Below are 13419 nucleotides of genomic sequence, written 5' to 3'. Positions count from 1 at the left end.
CCTCCAGTTTCCCGTAGAGTCACAATGCCCACAGACCATTCAAATGTCTGCCTGCTCCCTGGGGCGCCCCTCAGCTATGAAGGAGGGTGAGGCAGCAGGTGTGCTACAGAGAGACAGCTACAAGGAGCTGTTTAGATAAACAGCAGTGCACACACACATGTCCAAGGAGATGTATGCACGGCCCCTGGAAGAAGTGTGCACATGCTCAGGGAGGTGTGTGCACACTCGTTAGGCTAGGAAACACACACATGCCATTGCCCAAGGGATAGGATGCAGCAATGCCTTTTGTCACCTAGTCCAGTGAATCTTAGGTAAGCGTGTTGGACTTCTGCTAAGTGAGACACAATCACTAGGACCCAGAGGAATGTTCATCTCAGGCAAATCATGCTTTCCCACAGGAAGAACGGGGCTGAGTGGTTCTGGCACCCGTGGGTTGGCAGCAGAGGGGTGAGGACTCCAGGACTAGGCACACAGGCACTCCAGCGTGTGGAGGGGAACTGGACCTCCACTCCTCAGCAGCCCAGGATCAGGAACACCAGGGCCAGAGCATCTCAAGAGCTCCCAGCACCCACAGTAGCACACGTGGATTTTACCCAAAGTCTTCCTGTTCCCATACCACCCTGAGTCCAGAAAGTCTTGCCAAGCTCATTGTAAGCATATGATGGTGCCAGTCTCCAGGCTGCAGTGCAAAGCCATGCTTCACCAGGAGTCCAGGTCACAGAGGGATTTTCAGAGGACAGAGTGGCCTGGGCTCATCAAAGCAAAGCCAGCACTGTCACAGATTATACATACCCACACATTCATGCCTGCCCAGAGGCTTCAGGTGTCTCATACAGTTTGAACTATTTGATTTTAGATGTTTGTTTCTTGACGTGGTAGGATGGAGCCCAAGACCAGCGCTGGCTGGGGAAAAACTGGAGATACTCAGCCAGCACCACCCAGCACCACTCCCCAGCCCACCCACCAGGCTGTGTTCTTCCCAATTATGAAATCAACACCACGTGAGGACTTACCAGAAACTAAGTTCTGACTACAAAGATAATAACAAATGCAGACTTTCCAAAGGAGGTGTATGTATTTATGCTAACATGGGAAGATATCTAAGATGCACGGCATGAAAAAAAAAGGCAAATGGTTTATATCACATGATCCTTTATGTATAAATTGTTATAAATATGCTCTCCAAGAATGACGGGATTCGTAATGATGAACACAAAAGAAAAGATTGTCATAACAAGGCAAGATTTACTTCTGTGCAGAAGCATGTACCATCAGCCAAAACTCTGGCAAGCCAGGAAGCACACAGAGCAGGCATGCTTTCCCTCTAATTATCCCTAATGCAGCAGTCCCCACCCCTCTGCTCAGAGGGTGGAGCTCAGATTCACAATCTGCTCATGACTGGCTAGTTTGAATGGGTAAAATGTATTTATATAAGGTAATTTTGAAATAAGGTTAACAGTACACACATAATCTCAAAATAGACCCACACCTTCTGCTATTTGGGGAATATTCTGGGGTATGTCTGAATTCCATCTTGAAAATAAACCAGTTTAAGACAAAACATTACATTTTAAAAATCCTTTCTTGCCCACAGAATGCGAAAAGACTTCTACTAGCTATGCATCAGACAAGGGCCTCATACCTAAAATATACTTAGAGCTCAAAAAATTAAACCATTCAAACTGGGCATTGGTGGCTACTCAGGAAGCTGAGATCTGAGGACCCCAGCTCAATTCCAGCACATGTAGGAAATTCCATGAGACTCTTATCCCCAAAACCTAATCAGAAAAAGCTGGAAGGGGAACTGTGGATTAAGTGATAAAGTACTAGCTTTCAGCACAAAGAGCCTTAGGGACAACTCCCAGGCCCTGAGGTCAAGCCCCAGGACTTGCAAAATAATAATAATAACAATAAACAACCAAAAATAAACCCTGAAAGAAGCAACACCCCAATTAATAAATGGGGTGAAGACTTAAAGAAAGACTTCTCAGAAGAAGAAGTAAGCCAATAGACACATCAAGAAATGTTCAACATCACTGGACATAAAAGAAATGGGGCCAGGGATTTGCCCTAATGGTAGAGTGTTTACCTAACATGCACAAAGACCAGGGTTCAATTCCTTGGCTCTACATACACAGAAAAAAGCCAGAAGTGGCGCTGTGGCTCATGTGGAAGGGATCTAGCCTTGAGAAAGCTCAGACAGTGCTCAGGCCCTGAGTTTAAGCCCCAGGATTGGCAAAAAAGAAAAAAGAGAAAGAAAAAAAGAAAGGAAATGCAAATCCAAACAACATTGAGACTTCACCTCACCCCAGTTAGAATGGCCATTATCAAGAAAACTAACAATAACAGATACTGGCAAGGATGTGACAAAAACTACACTGTTGGTGAGAATGAAAAGTTGTTCAATCATTCTGGAAAGCAGTATGGAAGTTAAACATGGAGCTTCCCTATGATCTTGCAATTCCATTCCTGGACATTTATTCAATAGACTACAAACCAGGCCACACTAAAGCTACCAACACAACCATGCTCATTGCAGCAACCAAGATGTCCGACAGTGGATAAATGGATAAAGAAAATGTGGTATTGATGCACAATGGAATTCTATGCTCCTATCAGAAAGAATGAAATTGCCCCATTTGTAAGGAAATGGAAAGACTTGGAAAAAAATTATATTAAGTGAAGTAAGCCAGACCCAAAGAAACATAAGTTGCATTTGTGGTACCTATAAATCTACAAGTAAATATACTGGGGACCTGATCAATTATATTAGACTCTAGATATTAACACAGTGAGACAAAGAAGGATATCCGTACAGAGGATCACAAGGGCTCAATAGCTTTGAGCATATGATCATGTAAAATGATGTTTATCAAAATGAACTCTAAGAAATAAAAAAGGGGTTTTGTTATTTTGCTTTGTGGGGGTTGTTTGTTTCCCCTTTGTCATTGTTTTTTTTAAATTGATTTCTGTGTCTTTTTTCTTGTATGTAAGTTTATCTGCTTGGGAGAGGCAAAGAGGGTACAGAAATGGAGGGACAAAAAGGTGAACAAATGCAGCAGTGATACTCACTAGACACTATGTTGGAAATGAACTCTACAACTTGTAGGAGAGGTATTCTTCAGGGAAAAACTGGAATCAAAGGAGGAAAATGGTAACACTATTCAAAAAGAAATGTATTCATTAGCTGACTTATGTAACTGTAACCCCTCTGTACATCACCTTTACAATAACAATAAAAATGTATTCAATATAAAAATCCTTTCTTATACCAAAGTAGTTCCTCTTTTCCTTAACAAGAGCAAGACATCAGGCCAAAGAAGGAACTTTGAAGTAACATATTTTGATTTAAAAACAAAATAATAATAAGACAAAATTATACAAAGGGCATGCTGGAATGCACATTATTATCTTTTCATGAGTATTTTAAAAGATAATCAATTACATTTAGGAGAGCAATAAAAGGAGACTGGCCTTTGTGTTAAATTTTCTTAGATGTTTTTAAACATTTTCTTCTTTTGTATCACCAGGGGTTGTCTATCTGGGGTAGAAATAATGGGCTTTTTTTTCCTCCTGTGTACCTCAATTTTTATCAAATGAATAATTTCTGTTTCGTAAAAGCAAGCTTGAAATGGAAGCTCCTGGAAGGAAATTTGGAAATTTCAGGTAAGAATGATGAAACAACACTTGAAGAAGCGCTCTTCACCAGTTTGTTGGGGCAGGTCCTTCCAGGTTCAGCTGTAGAGAGCCAGATGCATGTCCATTTTCTGTTGTATCTACAGCCTTGACAAAACGTTCCACTTTTCCCGAGCCCACAGAGCCAAATCCTGAGAATGGGAATCAGTGCTGAGTCAGGGTGTCCAGGTGTGAAAATATAACTAGCCGGAGAACATGTGTCTTCCTTCTGCTCTTCAAACACTGTGAGGTTACTCTGCTAGCTCCTGCACAGCCCTGTCCCCAGGCCTTGGGGCCGCAGGTCAGAGGTCACAGCTGGACCTGAGAATCCCCCACCCACTACTAGTGACAGCTATAGCTCAGTCATCACTCACTTCTAATATCAGCACCAACTTCACACATACTGATCCTATGCTTAACACTTTCTCGTCTAATTAAATATACACAAAAAGAAAAAAATAAGTATCACACACACGAAAGGAAGAAGAAAAAGAAAAGGAAAACCCTCAGTGATTACAGCATTTGTTGTAGCCAATCATGAAGTCTACTGTGCTACCCAGGATCTCCTCCCCACACAGTTTTGTTAATGTTTTGGGGGTATCACAGTGGATTGAGGAGCGGTACATCATGCTGCTGTTTCTCAGACCTCTCATTACAGAGAAGAGCACACCCAGTATGCCCCACCCACACCCAGCTCATGCACCTTTGCACAGACACACAGTATGCTCATGCTCTGGCACATGCAAAAGATACTTAGCCCTGCCCACTGTCAGTGAGCTACTTGTCCCCCAAGCTTGGGGAAATAGCACGGACCCCTCCATGTTTGTTTCATACTAGGCCAGTTTTATTACTCCATACCTGGTGCATTCCGACACTTTAAATCCTTCTATCTGAGCAGCAAAGATGCTACCTAGCAGTACATGGAGGTTGCCACTTCCCTGGTAAAGGTCAAGTTCTCTCCCAAGCAGCCTGTGTAAACTGCTGCTGGGGGAACACAGGCCAGAGGGCCCCCCACAGTAGGCAGGTGGGATGGGGGTGGGGAGAGAAAGCCAAATCACAGGCAGTTTACCAATAGCAGCCAACATCACACACAGGCAGAGAGGGTAATCTCGTAATAAAGGAGGTCGCAAGGGGTTGCAAAGTTGATGATGTGTATGTCGTCTCAATCACGGGATTTAAGCCTACAGCCCGCAACAGGAAAGCCCCTTTAATAGTAGCACACCTCACTTTAAAATCCACTAGGATGTCTAATTTAGAGACAGTCCCTTGCCCACTGAAAATCCTGGGAGTCCTCAAGTTTTCAAGTTTGCTTTCTTATATATTTTTAAAATAAAATATGCCCTTGTTATTAAACTTAAGTAGCCACTACATTTGTAAAATTTATTTCCCAATTGTGTCTGCTTTTATCGGCAAAAAAAAGAACCTGGAAAAGCCACTGGCTACAAAAACTGCCAGCAAAATGAACCTTTAAAGAGCTAATGACTTAAGGGTGGTATAGACACATAAAGTATGTTGGAGGCTTACGCTATTTGTCATTAACACATACTCTGAAAGCTCGGCTAATATAATGTGACACAAAATTAGTCAAACACAATTCATGCAATATTGTTTAATTTTACTCCTCATTTAACTTGGTTTTAAGCAAAATCATTATGTCACATGATAACGTTCACTTGAAGAAGAAATATTTCATAATGGTCGCTGACTTTAGAAATGAGTTATTAGAGGTTTCATGCTGAACACATTCTTAACTATGGAAACTATAAAGCTAATAGCTTAATCATATTTTGACACCATCTACATACTTTATGCATTATTTACAAGAAAGATATAAAAATGAAACCACTGAATACCTCACACAATACTTCACAGTCATAGTTAACTGGTTAAAAATATAACACATTTATCTTCTGGGGACTTTATATTTGCATATAGATATTTGCATACCATGTTGCAATGTGCTGTTAATGTAAAATTTAACCTTTGTTCTTTCCCTCTGATGTGCAAGGTATACTCATTAAGTTAAAAATAATGGCAAAAATAAGTCTTCTGGTGATATACATTTCATAAATTATTCCCCAGAGCAGTGAGGAAAGGTAAAATGTGGGTGGGAAAATGTTTAATTGAATTAATTCCTCATTTTCTCTATTTTTATTTTACAACTTAGAGACAGAGCCATTTGACTAGTATATGTCAGCCCTATGAATTGCAAAGAACTTCCTCTGCATTATTCAAGACGTCAGCCCTCTTAATTCTGTATTAACACAATCCCGCACTTCAGGTTGGAGAGGGAAGTCTGGCGCTGTCAGCACACCTGTTAACTGGGTAGCAGCCCAAGGAACTGGAACAGTAGGGCGCACAACCGGGACACAGGGGACGTAGCACACTGCCATGAAGTGCACGGCCAGAAGGTGAAAGGCTCTTAGCTTTGCAGTGCCGGTTTCTAACTAAACTCCTGCATGAACTCCTACAGAAATGAGACAAAGGGCAAGAAACCTGGCATGGTGCAATGGTGCTTGACCAACTAACTTTCCTTATGTTGCTGCTGTTGAATCCTAAATCTAAGTGTCCCAAATGGAGCCGAGGTGAGGAACACTCAGACCCCACTCTCAGGGCAGGGAGGGGTTGCGGGAGAGGAAAACAATAGACAGACAAGCAGACAGTCCAAGTCCTACAGTGAACAATGGGATCTCGGATGACCTCTGCCCAACGTGAGCTCAGGTGGAGAATGTGGTGGCATGCACAGGCTCATGGCTCCTATTGCGAGTGAGGAGGCTGGGTGGTAGAGAGAACCTGTAGGGCACAGACCATGAATGGATCCATGGATGGGGGAATGGGGCACAGGCCTCTGGGTCTGAAAGTGGAAACAAAGGCAGGCACATCTGGTGAGGAGCACAGACCAGCCTGGGAGAGGGGCTGGACGACCTTCCCAAGTGGTCCTCTAGAGTAAGCATGCCATTAGCCCAGAACTCTAAGAAAAGATGCTCCCTGCCAACCTTCACAGCAAACAACCCTAAGCTGGCAATCTGGAGACCCGGCATGCTGAGACTAGGGGTTCCACCAAGAGCTGGACAGGCTGAGACAGGCTAAGGCCATGGGTTTGGAACCCCAACTCCTGACTGCCTTGGGCCAGTGCTCTGCAGCACCTCATTTATAGGCAGTGCTACATTATCATCTGTCTGGGAGCCCTGGCCCTTTCCTTCCAGGGTGGGGGAGGAGAGCCGCAACACTGGCATTTACTGAGCCACCAACCTCAGCTTGCCTCTGACCCCCAGGCGGACCTCATGGGGGAAGAGACAACCCAGTCCCTGCGGTGAGTCCCCTGAGCATGGTCAAAATTCTGAGATGCCTACAACGGAGTCCACAGTGGCAGGGGTGCCACCATGCCATATCCTCTGAGCTCAGAGTCTCAGAACTGCCTTCCCCAGCTGCCACCCCACCCATTTCCCAGCAGAACCTTCTTTTCTTCAATGAACATGCTATTTCTAAGTCGACAGGAAACATGCAAGTGGGGGCACATTTTTTAAGTATATTTAGTGGCATCCTTCGCTTCCTCTTGGGGGTCCAATGAAGAGATAGCGCACTACTATTAAACCTCATTTTCTCTAAGACAGGGAAATGTGACCCCCAAATCCATAACAAACCCTCCCCCTTTTGCAACAGAGGCAGATGTGTTAGGCAGAAACACTGTATTGAACTTTTACTTGTTTACTGTACTGTTTGCTGGACTCCGATGTGTGTGTGATTGTTCTTGTAAAGGTCTTTCCTGAGGTAAATAAAATTGTAGAATCTTGGAAACATACTATTATTACAGCGAGAGCTGAGGTGCGCAGAAGGGGAAAATAACTCTCTGAGGGATAAATTACATGTGATGAAGGCTAAAAGAATACAACTCCTATTTCAGGCCATCTTCCAGGCGAAGATTTGGCAGTTTTAGCCTGGCTTTCAAGACAATGCGAGTACACCCAAAACATTATTCTTCACACAGCGCCCCAGGGGCCACGGCTGTCACGTGGGCACGCCGTCCTTCCCTTCCCTCAAATTCAACACAGATCTTCTTTATTAATTTTAATTTGTCATCAATAGCCTGACAGGCACTCTTTCGGCAAGAAATACCGCGTTAGCTGTCTCACTCACTCACAGTGTCAGCTATTAAAACCGGGAGGGTGATTAGCAGGAATGAGGTCAAACAGAATAATGTGAGTGTAAGTCGCTACCAGCGAAATGTGTAACACAGGAGGATTTATTATGTTCACTTGCTCAAATGTAATTTAAAAACAGGATCTCACCACCTGCTATGCAGCTCGTAGGGTTCGTCAGATCATTGCAACATTTCCTGCTAATATGTTTATTTGCTTCTGGCATAGATTATCATTTACTGTATTTCTAATAACGACAGTTAAAAGAAACTTAATTGTTGCTATCTACTTCATGTAAACCTGGCAAGTGAATAAATCATGCCATGATTGGCTCAGACAATGCAAATTAGAGAAATTCCATCATCAATATTGGCATCAGAAAAATGAGTGTTTGTAACCTCCTCGTAAAGACTAGAATGTCATTCCCCCAGACTGAAGAGTTCATTTGCTAAGGCAGTCTGTCACTGCAACGGCCTGAGAGACTCATCTCAGGAAAAAATAACGGGACATGCTGAGTAGTGGGTTAAGAAAATGGTGGAATTTCTGCAAACGCTAGATACGGACTCACCTGTGGTCTTTTTGGACAAGCCAGAAATCCGGGTGTGTGCCGGGACTCCCCTCCCCACCACAAACACCCTCTGGATGCATTTTCGAAGGACTTTAGCTCAACACAGTTCTCTACAACCATATCAAACTTTTTGTGGGGGAGACATTCACATTGAGGACTCAAACTAGAAGATGTGTACTTTTAAATGCACAGTATATTTTCAGCATACTGGTTAAAGTTTAAAATGACAGCCCATGGAACAAAACAGCTCCCAATAATCTTTCCCCCAGCAGTACTAGCCAGGAATCCTCTCACTGGATGCTGTTTCCATCACTGGGTCTAAGGTGGCCACAGCCTCTGGCATGCAGAGCTTTTGTAATGTGGTGTAGGATAGGGGTGCCAGGCCGAGGCAGTACCCAATCCCTGGTCATCGCAGCCCGGGGGTGCTACCTGTGGGGTGCAAGCTCAAGAGCTCTAGGCAAATCTGTGTGACTCATTTTCCCTGCAGCTTCTACTCCTTCACTGCTACATGAAAGAAGAACACATGAGCTTAGTCATTCAAAATGGAGTGCTCTCAATCACCAATTAGCGTGCAATGTCAAAAGTGTAATAAAAGATTTCGATATGTTAATAAATGTACCGGGTTGTTGTTGTTGTTGTTGTTTTTAATGTTTTTGTCTTGAGCATCTTTGGGGAAGCTTTGCAGCCTGTGAAACAGGACAATCCCAAGCACAAGGAAGCCTGCCACTCACTGAAGGGACTTGCTTTATCTGGAGACAGAAATGCAACACAAGTCTGTCTTTGGGCCTAAAAACAACACTCAACGATAAATACCGCCCCTTCTCCACAAAGCGCCTGCTAAGCAGGGGCTGTGAATGAAAGCAGGGAAAGAGACACAAGCCTCTGACTCCTGTCTCCCCAGAACTGCAGCTGGCTGGCACCACGCACGGCTGCGGGAGGCAATTGGAGCCTGTCACATCAGACCCGCACAGAACTTTTATAAGAAAACCAATGAATGCTAAATATTGCCATCCCGTCTGCAGAGCTCCGGCTCCCATCTCACCCCAGGAAAATGAGCAGCCTGGTATGGAGAGGCACTTTGTTCCCACAGCCCCACCCCACAGAGGGCCCTGGGGCCGAGGGAGCCCCCTCCACTCCCTCCTCCGCAGAGGAAGCCGGCTTTACATATCCGTTCCATTTGAATTGATGATGGGAGGGAGGTTTGTAATTCCACATCAAGCAGCCGAGGTATCTGGCGTTTATTTGTGCTGTTGTTTTGGCAGGTTATCCAAGGGGCCCTCTCATGTGACATGTCAGGTCGACAATCAAACAAAGGACTCGTGAATTCACTTTTACAGTTAGGCAAGCTGAATGCTATTACCCCAGCATTTGTCACCGACCCTCAGATCCCAGCTTCTAATCTGCCATCCGGATGGATGGTAAAGTAAAGAGTCAGTGGCTGGCGTTTCTCGGTAACTACCTGCTGCCAGCTATTATTTTAAGGATCCTGTGATTTTCTTTTATTTTGAGAAGAAAAAACAAGGCAGCTGTGGTAATAAAAAGGCATATCAACTAGGCACTTCCTGGCAGATTTGTCACTTGTGTGGCTGCGACAGAGGAGGCATTTTTTGTTGTTGTTGTTGTTACTAGAAAACGTATACACTCGAATATAATACTGTAAATCTGGAGTGTGTGCTTCAAATAAAACCCTTTTTACTACCTTGCATACTGGTAAACAAAATAAAAACACAGGGATCATAGAGAGAACTGCCGAGCTCACATAGACATGTGGGATGCTACCTACAAATCACAAGCTGACAGAAGATATTTTACGTTATATGATTTGGAGGGTGAAAGTTATTATTTTTTATTCTAAAATTGCGTTAACATAGCCACAAAGCCATACATTATCACAGCTTTCCAATAATGTTTCTGAGTATTTCCTAATGATGGATTGTTTGGGAGGCCCCTAACGACTCAAGTTTAACTATAGGATTCCAAGTTGTGAATTGAATTGTAAAAAAATAAAATAAAAATAAAAATTCCTTTATTGCTTCACATCAAGTCATCAGATCCCCCACCCCCATTCAGTATACAAATAGGTGTTTAAAAATAATCAGCCATCAATAAAGCAAGTCCTTGTTGGCTTACGGTAAGTATTTTAAAATTAATTCCACAGGACTCTTAAAGAGGCAATCACTCCTGTGATGATTTCCCAAAAATCGCAACAAGATTATTTGTCAAGCCATCTGATTGCTAGCGATCTGTTTACAAGGTCTCCTTCCATGCTTCGGAAAGGCATGCACGACTTAGGCATTGTGCTCGTTTACACAGCACGGCCATGAGGTGCTGCCACCGGCCTCGGGGGTGGGGGGGCCAGGTGTGTCCACGGGCCCACTAGAGGGAACAAAGACCTCAGCACCTTCGTGTTCTCCCATCCGAAGCACGAGTTGGACAATTCTGAACAATAAACCCAGGCCCAAACAAAGAGTGATTAATGACTTGCTGAGCTGCGGTGCCATGCCAACCCGATGGGCTGGGAGTGGGTCTTTGAAGGAGAAATGAAAAGAGTTTCGGGCTTTAAATATTTACTATTTCATTCATCAATGGAGCATGTAAACACAGAAACAAATATTCAAACATGACTTTCCCAAGACTCCAGTCCCCACGTTGTACTCAAACATAATGCGTATTTATGGCAATCAGGGTAATGGAAGTGGCAGGTAGAAAACAGGTCACAGAGACAGCGGCGATTGTTCAGTGAGAGAGCAGATCCCCTCCCAGATCCTGCTTGTCACCAGGATGTCCCAAGGGTCCCACGGTGCTGCTGAGCCGAGCCAGCGCTGAGAACCCAAGTTCTACTTACCACACAGAATTGAGAAAGTGGCCGTCCCGGGGCCAGCCAGCACTGTAATCATCCAAGAAGAAACAAATAGGAAATGCGCCCACAGTTCTAGCATCCTGCATTACCCAACATGCTCTAAGCCATCATTTCTGCTACCAAAATGGAGGGGTGTGTTGGCTTCCCAACAGTGAGTTTCCTTCTGCTCTATGTTTTATGTGTCAAGGAGCCTGCACGGTTACTTTTCACAACATACTTAGATTTTTCTAACAATTTAGGTCTTCTTACATCATGCTATTATCCTGTCCATGTACATATTTACTGTGCCCTTGCTTATTTCCTGTACTTGCTTACATTTATCATACAACTTGCTTGTTTTCCTCAAGTCTCACCAACATTGGCCAAGAAGGGAGCCATTATTACTTCTGTTTCATGAGAAAATTGGGGCTCTGAAAATAACATGGGCAAGGCCCCTTGATTGGTGAATGGACAGCCAGTGTTCCAATCCACATTAGAGGAAGCCCCTTTCCACTTCGCTCAATGCCCCCTGCAGTCCAACCCAGGCCAGCGTGGAAGGAGGCCTGAGTGCACACTGACCCGTCTCACTCTCGCAGGGCCCCACCCTTTGGGAGGAGGAGGAAAGAAGCTCACAACCTCACAGGGCGTCACAGCGACAGGAGTCTGCAGAGGGCCAGGAGAGGGGGGAGCCTCATCTTATTTACAAGAGTTTTGCTTCCCTGGCCAACAGTGGAGGAATGTGGTGGTGTGAAGGCCGAAATGGCTTGAATATTGGGTTCTGATGGCCCCAACGTGACAGCAGAGGTAACCAGATACTGCCCAGCCAGCATCCACTGAACACAAGGTACTCAGCAAATCTTCCTGGCTTCTCTATTTACTTGGTTGCTTGCAAAACAAAACCTTACCCCAACAAGGCCCTGCCCAGCCTGCTGTCTGGATGGGGTCTCTCCTTGTCCCTGTCCATTTCACACTTGGCTGGGACCTGCGGCTCCCTGGCCGGGTGTATAGCAACAATCCTGAGGCCTAAGTTCAGCTCTGAGCTCGGGGCCTCCTCTAGGAAGGGTTCCACCAGGGCCTGGACCCCATTCCTGCCTCACCACTCCCTGCCCCAGGATTCCTTTCCCGATGTTGCTTCATGCATGCTTCCTCACTTGCAGGAAATCACCCGCTGCCTTCTAGACACCCCCTCCCCCACCGCCAGCCTAATGGGCTGCTGGGATTAAAACAAGTGCTCCAGGATCCTTCATTCAAAGAATGAGTGTGATTTGCCTGGTTATTAGAAATGCAAACTGATCATTCAGCCTATGTGTTTTAGTACAATTTTGTTTTCTTGTTTCTTGTTTTGTTTTGTTTTTGTTTTTTACTGTTCATTTTTTCTTTTTTTGGGGGGGGATCATGGGGCCTGAACTGGGCCTGGGCACTGTCCCTGAGCTCCTTAGCTCAAAGCTACCACCCTACCCTTGAGCCACGCCCCATTTCCCATTTTCTAGACATTAATTGGAGATGAGTGTGTGTGTGTGTGTGTGTGTGTGTGTGTGTGTGCACATGGGGGAAGGAAATGGCATTTCACTTGTTTTTATTTTATAGATGCGTGTTTCAACAGATCTGCCAATTTCTCCCAGCATTGCCTTTCTGGGAGAAAGGCCAATTTTCTTCATTTTTAAAATATCATAACATTTGTGTTAGCAAAATCTACTATAAGTGCCATTGGCTACAGAATTCTAGTTTTATTTCTGTTTTGACTTTATCAAAATTTAAGCGAAAAAAAAATCTTTGGGGAATACAATTATCTGTGCTTAGCCTCAGCCCACAAATAAACACAAACCAACTGTTCATGCAGTGGGGAGCCGTTTGGGGGAAGTCCCTGAAAGTGGGGACATCACAAGCTGGCCAAGGAGAGAGCTGGCACTGCACCCCACTGTGCACCCCAACCCACGCCATGCAATTCCAGGGACCCACACACCATGTGGGCAAGCATATTGGATTGGCAGGAACCATATTATAAGCATACACAATATTGATAGAATACAAACACTAATTTGACACACTGAGTCCCAGTCTTGGATGTGGGTGGATATCTTGATGGATTTCACTTAGTGGCATAATTAACCAAATAAGAGCTTTGCAATCGGGGAAGGCGCAGGCATCAGAAATCAGAGCATTTTAGTATTTTCATATTTAAGGCTGCCTAGTGCGTT

This window comes from Megascapheus bottae, chromosome 15 (genome assembly GCF_031878675.1).
Source record: "Megascapheus bottae isolate mThoBot1 chromosome 15, mThoBot2.hap1, whole genome shotgun sequence".
Taxonomy (NCBI): Eukaryota; Metazoa; Chordata; class Mammalia; order Rodentia; family Geomyidae; genus Megascapheus; species Megascapheus bottae.
This window is presented reverse-complemented; position numbering follows the sequence as displayed.